Consider the following 10,307-nt stretch of genomic DNA (forward strand, 5'->3'; position numbering starts at 1 on the left):
CTGTATAGTCTTGAATCTAAAATAACTTTGTCTGGTCAGGTTGTGGATAACCCTGTCCATGTAGGTCTTTTACATTGTATGTGTTAGACACATGGGCTTATTTTTGTTGGATTTGCTTAGGATTTTACTGAGTTGTTGCTATTCCAATTTCTTCAACAACAAAACATATTGAACTATACTTGGTTAAAATCAAACTTATAGGCTTCACTATTCTTAAGAAAGCCACGAAAAACCTCAACTAGTCTGTATGGTTTGTTCATGGATTTGGTACTCATTCATTTATGGGCTAAACTCAAAATTAAAACTGACGTTTGGACAACAGTTTCCTCACACATTTCTTTTTCTAAATAAATACATTCATTTTATATTGTTTGGTCATTCACAGTTCAAAGAAGCTGTACAAATTCTCCCTTTGGTTTTTTTCCTAAAAAGCTGTTGAACTTTGCTAAAAGGAAAATAGAGTAGAGTGAAAAACAACTTGTTCTTAAAGCCATTGGACACTTTCTGAACGGAACAAAAAATAAAATTTCACAGAATTACAAATAACTGACAGGGTTTACAGAAGGTAATGGTGAAAGACTTCCCTTGAAATGCTTTACTTTTTGAGAAAACATTAAAACAATTATCAATTCTCGATATCGAGAATAACGGATTTATTTTAAACACATGTCATGACACGGCGAAACGTGCGCAAACAAGGGTGGGTTTTCCCGTCATTTTCTCCGCACTCCGATGACCGATTGAGCCTTAATTTTCACAGGTTTGTTATTTTATATATAAGTTGTGATACACAAAGTGTGGGCCTTTTTGGACAATACTGTTTACCGATGTTGTGCGATTGCTTTAATAACATACATGAAAAGCAAAAGTTGATTGAATAGTTGAGTGTTTTTTAGAAAGGTTGAGGGGATGATACTGACGAGCCGTGGCGTTTTATATTTCATCATAAACCACTTAAAATTCATAAAGTATAAATGTATTTTTCTCGCTCCCGTCATGTCTGTCAATTATGTAAATAGCCTACATGCAAGTCATATCACAATCAAGACCTTCTCCCTTCACAAACTTCATCTAATCCGTTTTCATTTTGTTCAGTCCTCCGCTAATTCGATTTCCATCCATTTCTCTCGTCTTCCAATTATATGCCATTGATTTGGATGAGAAGAGTTTATTCCTAAAGATTGCTCAACTGGATATGTTTGGCTTTAATATTATTGTAACTTCTAATTTAATTTACAATTTTCCACCCACCGGGAACGGACCACTACACTAACCCCTTCATGATCAAAATCCTGAGATTAACTGTTTCTATCGTAGGGAGGTATAGGAAGGCCCACTTTATAGATTTATCGCCTGTGTGTCTTTTTCTCTCTGCATATTCTTCCCTTATTTGATTTTAGGAGTAACCAAGGTTGGCTAACGCCAATCTACCCCGATCACAATTTATTCTGATTACCGTCCCCGGCAACTACAAGGGTAGAAAGAAGAAGAAGAAAAAAAAAAAAAAATGAATTGAAGTATAGCGGACAGGGTTGTGATATGCAAGTGAAATTATGGTGCTTTTACTAAAAGCGGTCTTGTGCGGAGTCAAGTGAGCGTGGCGTCCGAATGAAAGCCGTAATCGAATTGTGGGAGTGGATCGGTTTCGTTGGATCGACTCGGATTTACACCACATTACAAGCTGTGACTTCTTCGTCTCTAGAGAACAGGCAAGTCGGCTGCTCTGGGTTATTGGCCACTAAAGCGCCCCCGACGAACACCGAACGAGAGACTATAGGAGGGACTAGGGAGAGAAAATAAACTTGGCAAGGAAAGTGGGAATTGATTCTCTCTTGGATAGAAAGGATGGTTTTTAGTTTGGGAAGAGGAGAGCGTTTTGTTGTCTTTTTTAGTTTGAGTTGATTCTGTCTCTCTCAGAGAAAGGATGGTTTTTAGTTCACGAAGAGAACGTTATGTTGTCCTTAAATTGTTGAGATAAAATAAACTTGGCAGGGAAAGTGGAAATTGATTCTTCCTCGGAAAGAAAAGATGGTTTGAAGTTCTAGAAGAGAAGAACGGATTTTTGTCTTTTCAACTTTTGCATTTGGCCGCTGAGGCAACATTGAGGGATAAACTGATGCTCATTGATCTAGTCATGTAGGCACACAATCCATGTGAATGGTTGTTTTCATTTTGTTTGCTTTTTTAAACCTGAAACAACGTGTGAGGTTATGTTTGGTTTTTCTTCAATTGTGGATCTTGTTATTGTTCAATATTTCACTCATAATAAGTGATATCTGCTGTTTGAATTAGGAATGTTGAATTTCCATGGAGGACAGACAAGTTATGTGAACTCTGTCTGAAATGTTTTATTCCATAGTTTATGAATGATTTAAACAAAAAACAAATTCAGGCTTTTTGAGTTGAGACGGGATAGACAATAAAGAGGTTTTCTTAAACCCCTTACCCTGCCCAGTGCCCACCCAATCCTCCCGATCCCAGTGTGCCTGTAGTCAGTTTGCCCACTGTGAAAATGGTTACTTTATAACAATCCATCCCCTCTGAGCCTAGCTCAGTGGCTTATTGTGCAAGCCAAAGTCATTGTAAGTCATTGTAATAACCATTTTGGGATTTGTGTGTGTGTCATTTTCAGTCCACTCCATTTGATTGGCTCACCCCTGACCAATCAGACTCCTCGGTCTCCATGTCATGAATTCTAATTGGATCGTAGATATGAGATGCTGATTAATACAGTCCCAGTGTAGCTAGACAGAAACAGACCATTGTGTTATTGTGATCCCCTTATCGTTGTTTGTTTCCCGGCCGGTAATTACGTTAACGCAAAACAAGGGCAGTCGCGAGGGCGGATACACCGGCCGTAAAAAGGCCTCTCACAATATGAAAATTGTAGGATTAGATTCTGATAATGCTATTAGGGTACTGTGCTGCCTGATTGAAAGATGCACTTGGCTACCCGTTGTATAAACCACTCTGTACTATCCAATAGTCAATCAGAAAAAATATATATCCAGAGGAAAAAAAAAAACCCTCTCTGTAATAAAATTCCACATATGGCTATTTTCATCTCCGGCGTTGCGTGGTGAAATTAAAGCAGGCCTCACTTCCCCAGGAAGAAATATTGGATTGATGAGGAGGAGAAATAGACCTCATGATCAAATCAGTTGGTTTATTGGCGCAGTGGATGTAGGTATAGGGATGGCCCTCATGCTGTGTGAAGACTGTGTAACTTCTATTCAGTCATAAAAGAAATATTATCCATACCAAATGGGATGTGAGCTTCTCACAATACTCTAAACAACCCCCCCCCCCCCTTTCTAAATGCTAATCCTCATTCACACAATCCATGGCAGTTTGTGGTGTGGGGCTTGCTCTTTATTCTATTAACGCTAGCCGTGGCTTTGACTGCTTTTTTTTATTTTCACCGTATTTGTTTCAGCCATGAGATGGTTTTCGGGCGTTCACACTACTGTTGCGTCAATGTGTCCGAATGAAAATCACACCCTTGGGTAGTTTTTGTTACTTCTTAACAAAAACACCTAGACCTATGAAAAGCAATATGGAGTTCTGTTTTTAGTATCGTGGGTTTGGCAGTGTAGTTTTGGCTGTAGGTGAACAATGAGGGCGCTATATTTGGTTTGAAGTGCTTGCAACTATGCAACTACCAAGACTATCATAAACTGATTATCTCAAAAAATGCTTAGTACAGAAATTCAGGCTTAACAGAAACTGGTTACCTGCCAAAGTAACATGTAGTTAATACTGTTTATGACTGGTTCCCTAATCGGTTTTGATGATTACATCAATCACAAGCATCTTGCTTAGCAACTTGTATTTTGAGGGCTGTGTTTACTCATGTAATCTATTGGTTTTCACTTCGTTTACAAATGCATTACTAGCCTAAAAATATCCCAATGCACCCACAGCATCTGCTGTGTGGTGCCCTATGCTTTTGCTGTGGTGCATGCACTTACCAAAGTTCAAATACAAGTTGACATTTTCCCTCATCAAAGTGCCCCTTACCAGAGGAAAACTGCTGTGCCCCTTCAAGAACCAAGTTGAAGGCCTGCTTATAGACTGTAGATAAGGTGTTAGTTGGGAGCTCCTTATCCTCATGCATAAAATAAACCCAGCTTTAAGAAAGTGCCTGCTTTGGGCACGGATAGTTTGTTCCAAACTCAACAAGCTTTGTTTTACTAATTTTGCTTGGTACCGCTAATCACCGTGCAATTAAACCCTTTGGCAGTTAACAGCGCTATGAAGGATACTGTTTTCTGGTTAAAACACAATCATTAGTTTAACAATAAAAAATGTTTCCGTCTGTCGGCATTACAACAGATCTACATGTAATCCTTCTCATTGTTCATCACAAATTAACAATTTCCTGAATGAGCTTATTCTGGATCTTGTTACGTTGTCGGCTTGTCAATTAATGCGAAGGGAATGTACTCATTATTTCTATTTTTATTCTTATTTTGGTAATTAAGTATTTGACTCAATTAACATTAAGGATTTTTGTGTTTTTCTTCCGCAGACTATAGCTACGCAGCTGGGGATGTAAAGACGCAAGTTCTGTTACCATGGCAACTTTGGATCAATAATTGGTTCTTTTTGTTGCGACCATCGTCGTGGCAACAAGAGACTTGGAGATATGTTCCTTTCTGTCGACGTTTCTTCAAATGGTGGGTAAGAGTCTAAATGCTTCAATTATGGAAACTAGACTAACTACCTGCTGCTGTAATTAATTGATAACATTTCATGATGAAGTAACAATGTACAAGATTAACTATAGTTCACTGAATTATTTCTTATGACAGTCTAGCATTGGTTGCAAACACTGTTCACTATTTTCGGCGTTAGTGTGTTATCCCAAACTCTGGATGCATTATTCTGTAAACAATTGACGTATTCTACTGCCCTGTTTGGAAAGGGAGTTTCACTTACTGATAAAATCATAGAAGTTACAAGAATTGTTTGAGTGTGACTCTGTAAGTATTTGACAAAGTTTCTTGAGTTGATGCCAAACACAAGTTAAATTTGTTCCTTGAGTTATTTGTGTTTTATCTCAGGTGTAGCATTTTAAATTCATGTACTACCGAGACAAAAAGAGCCCCCTTTTATTATCAAACTAGCGTACAGGTATCTGCAGATCTCTTATTCAATCACAATGCAAAGCTACGAGACTTTCAAGTAATTTCGGTCAAGATAAATAGGAATAAAAGGACAGATTTTAGTCAAATAGAATTTTGTTGAATGCGGACAATATGACTGATATTTGACATTCACATTCATGTACAGCACAAAGCTCTATCAGTATTGTTCAACAATTCATTACCCTTCATCCTCCTCTCCGCTTCTTTTATTTGGAGGGAATTTAAAACCTTCCCTTTTCCCCTCTATGCTATCTCCCCATTCATGGAAACAGGGCATAGTTCTTTTTACGAAGAAAGCCCACACAACTAAAACGGACATGGTTGTTTGTATTCGGTCCCCTTCCTCTTTCTACTGCCATTGTGGGACTCTGTTACAAGACAAAACGGGACCTGGGAACCTTATATTATACACCTGCACAAACCTTTTATCAACACAAGACAAACGGCCAACTTTTGTCGGAAATGAAATCCATTCTTCTCAGGCAGCATTCGATGTCCCCCTTTCGTTTTTGTCTTTTACTTTGTGTCAAGGCTTTTGTTGAGCATGGCGGGATAAACACTCTCAGGAACGGGGAGATGAATAAAGGAGTTTTCCAAAGCATACAAGATGCAAGAAATTACAACTATCTGGTAAATGTCATCGATGTGATGTGATACGCCAGCTTTCTTCACACCCATGAAAAGACGGATTGTAGGAGAAGACTCAAAATAGCCATTGCCAAGGTGACGAGACTATTGAGGTATTTAAACAAAACCCACTCAGATAATAGAATAGGATTCCTGCTAAATGTCAAAGCAGAGTTTGGGTGTACATTACGACCGATTCAGAAAGGGAGTCCGCTCTTTGTTTTCAGCAGTGAGGAAGTGAGCCAGATTCAAAAGTTAAAAACAGTGTTTTGTGTTTTCAGGTGATTAAAAACTCTTCAAAACTATAAGGCATAACTGTTGAATGGGTAATTGCGATTTTAATATCATCATTTTGTGAGTAAAACTACTGTATCACCACTCCTATAAGTTTCAATATTACCCTAAATAAAGCTTATATCTCGGTCCAAGTTGCATACAAAGGCATCATTAGAGCCTACTGTGTCTTTTTAGAGCATAAAATCGTGACTCAATATTTGGGCCAAATATTTGTATCATTGATTGCCACGTTTCTTTTGCTGTATATCAGCAGGAACCGCTGTGGTCTTGATAAAATGACAGTATATAAAACATTTTTGTACTGTTTTGTATTTACCCCTGCAAGATTATTTTCACATGAAAAACATATTGACTTGCAATTGCATAGAAAATATCTGTTAACTTGATCTTTCAGGGCCAGTAGTTCCTGAAACCAAAGTTTCTGAAACTAAACTATGGATGGACATCTTGAAGGCTGCAGGGTATAAATGAGACCAAACGCGTCTGAAAACAACAGTATCATCAAGATATCAGAGCAGTTCATCTGTGGATCATGAAGGAACGACCCAGCGATTGTTGTCTTCAAACGTTAAAGGCAGTTGACACTATTGGTAATTACTCAAAATTATATTTAGCATACAAACTTACTTGGTATTAACAAGTAATGGAGAGATGTTGATAGTATAAAACCATGTGAGAAACGGCTCCCTCTTAAGTAACATAGTTTTCGAGAAAAAAAAAGTAATTTTCCACGAATTTGATTTCAAGACCTCAGAATTAGATTTGAGGTCCTGAAATCAAGCATCTGAAAGCATGCAACCTCGAGTGACGAGGGTGTTTTGTCTTTCATCATTATCTCGCAACTGCGACAACCAATTGCAATCAAATTTTCACAGGTTTGTTATTTTATGCACTTGTTGAGATACACCAAGTGAGAAGACTGGCTTTGACAATTACTAAAGGTGTCCAGTGTCTTTAAGTAAGATATCCCAGATGTGTTGGTTTGATATTTAAAGTTTTTCTAATCCAGTTGTTCCTGAAATCAAATATGAAAGGAATCACCCCTACTGACATCTTGAAGGCTGCAGGGTGTAGAGGAGCCCAATACGTCTGAAAAGATCAGCATCGTCAAGACGTCCTAGCAAGTCATCTGTGGATCATGTCTTCAAAAGTCAAGTAAGATAAAAATATTCCAGATGTGTTGGTTTGATATGTCCCATGTCACAAGCCCCTCAATCTAGCACCTAGTATGTGTCCACTATATAAGAACCTATTATTATTTGAAATTTGTGTTATCTTCGATTATTATTATTTTTTTTAACAACACTTAAATTGACATCTTGTAAATACACCATTGCAAGCAAGCTAGCATTTACACATTTTTGGGGGGTTAATTTGGTGGTGCCTGCGAACCGGAAATGCGGTGGTACAACACGAATAATTAAAGGGACCTGGACACTTGCACGTGGCTTGTGGGGTCCTACTTCCGGCTCGGGCCACTGGGTGGCTGATCTTAAAGGTGCATTTGGGCTCCTCACCTGAGGATGGTGCCGGTGTTATCACAAATGGTCGGCCAACGGAAGTAGTCCGCTAGTCTTTTCGGCTAGCGGACCGCGTTACTACAGTAGGGGACCACCCTGGATAACTCTGGGGAGGCGGACCTGACCCGCCCGGGAGGACGGTGCAAAGGCCCCGACGACTCTGGAAAGCGTGTGGGGCTGGTATCCTGGGACCTTCACGTGGTAGCCCTGTTTTTGACGAACCTTACCAGGATGAATAGGCCAAATTTGAAACTGAAATTTTTGCTTGCAATGATGTACTACAAGATTATTATTTTGTCAATTTGTTACCCTTTTTTCAAGTTCCAATATTTCCCTAAATAAAGCTTATTTCTCGGTCCAAGTTGCATAAAAAGGCATCAGTAGAGCCTACTGCATCTTTTTAGAGCATAAAATAAAAACTCAAAATTTGGCCCAAAATTGACAAAATGCCTGGACTTACCCCTTGACGTTTTTTTCAATTTTGGCCCTTTTTTCAAGTACCAATATTTCCCTAAATAAAGCTTATTTCTCGGTCCAAGTTGCATAAAAAGGCATCAGTAGAGCCTACTGCATCTTTTTAGAGCATAAAATAAAAACTCAAAATTTGGCCCAAAATTTACAAAATGCCTGGACTTACCCCTTGACGTTTTTTTCAATTTTGGCCCTTTTTTCAAGTTCCAATATTTCCCTAAATAAAGCTTATTGCTCGGTCCAAGTTGCATAAAAAGGCATCAGTAGAGCCTACTGCATCTTTTTAGAGCATAAAATAAAAACTCAAAATTTGGCCCAAATTTTACAAAATGCCTGGACTTACCCCTTGACGTTTTTTTCAATTTTGGCCCTTTTTTCAAGTTCCAATATTTCCCTAAATAAAGCTTATTTGTCGGTGCAAGTTGCATAAAAAGGCATCAGTAGAGCCTACTGCATCTTTTTAGAGCATAAAATAAAAACTCAAAATCTGGCCCAAAATTGACAAAATGCCTGGACTTACCCCTTGACGTTTTTTTCAATTTTGGCCCTTTTTTCAAGTTCCAATATTTCCCTAAATAAAGCTTATTTCTCGGTCCAAGTTGCATAAAAAGGCATCAGTAGAGCCTACTGCATCTTTTTAGAGCATAAAATAAAAACTCAAAATCTGGCCCAAAATTGACAAAATGCCTGGACTTACCCCTTGACGTTTTTTTTCAATTTTGGCCCTTTTTTCAAGTTCCAATATTTCCCTAAATAAAGCTAATTTCTCGGTCCAAGTTGCATAAAAAGGCATCAGTAGAGCCTACTGCATCTTTTTAGAGCATAAAATAAAAACTCAAAATCTGGCCCAAAATTGACAAAATGCCTGGACTTACCCCTTGACGTTTTTTTCAATTTTGGCCCTTTTTTCAAGTACCAATATTTCCCTAAATAAAGCTTATTGCTCGGTCCAAGTTGCATAAAAAGGCATCAGTAGAGCCTACTGCATCTTTTTAGAGCATAAAATAAAAACTCAAAATTTGGCCCAAATTTTACAAAATGCCTGGACTTACCCCTTGACGTTTTTTTCAATTTTGGCCCTTTTTTCAAGTTCCAATATTTCCCTAAATAAAGCTTATTTCTCGGTGCAAGTTGCATAAAAAGGCATCAGTAGAGCCTACTGCATCTTTTTAGAGCATAAAATAAAAACTCAAAATCTGGCCCAAAATTGACAAAATGCCTGGACTTACCCCTTGACGTTTTTTTCAATTTTGGCCCTTTTTTCAAGTTCCAATATTTCCCTAAATAAAGCTAATTTCTCGGTGCAAGTTGCATAAAAAGGCATCAGTAGAGCCTACTGCATCTTTTTAGAGCATAAAATAAAAACTCAAAATCTGGCCCAAAATTGACAAAATGCCTGGACTTACCCCTTGACGTTTTATTCAATTTTGGCCCTTTTTTCAAGTACCAATATTTCCCTAAATAAAGCTTATTTCTCGGTCCAAGTTGCATAAAAAGGCATCAGTAGAGCCTACTGCATCTTTTTAGAGCATAAAATAAAAACTCAAAATTTGGCCCAAAATTTACAAAATGCCTGGACTTACCCCTTGACGTTTTTTTCAATTTTGGCCCTTTTTTCAAGTTCCAATATTTCCCTAAATAAAGCTTATTTCTCGGTCCAAGTTGCATAAAAAGGCATCAGTAGAGCCTACTGCATCTTTTTAGAGCATAAAATAAAAACTCAAAATTTGGCCCAAAATTGACAAAATGCCTGGACTTACCCCTTGACGTTTTTTTCAATTTTGGCCCTTTTTTCAAGTTCCAATATTTCCCTAAATAAAGCTTATTGCTCGGTCCAAGTTGCATAAAAAGGCATCAGTAGAGCCTACTGCATCTTTTTAGAGCATAAAATAAAAACTCAAAATTTGGCCCAAATTTTACAAAATGCCTGGACTTACCCCTTGACGTTTTTTTCAATTTTGGCCCTTATTTCAAGTACCAATATTTCCCTAAATAAAGCTTATTTCTCGGTCCAAGTTGCATAAAAAGGCATCAGTAGAGCCTACTGCATCTTTTTAGAGCATAAAATAAAAACTCAAAATTTGGCCCAAAATTTACAAAATGCCTGGACTTACACCCCTTGACGTTTTTTTCAATTTTGGCCCTTTTTTCAAGTTCCAATATTTCCCTAAATAAAGCTTATTTCTCGGTCCAAGTTGCATAAAAAGGCATCAGTAGAGCCTACTGCATCTTTTTAGAGCAT

This window comes from Asterias rubens, chromosome 13, assembly GCF_902459465.1.
Source record: "Asterias rubens chromosome 13, eAstRub1.3, whole genome shotgun sequence".
Lineage (NCBI taxonomy): Eukaryota > Metazoa > Echinodermata > Asteroidea > Forcipulatida > Asteriidae > Asterias > Asterias rubens.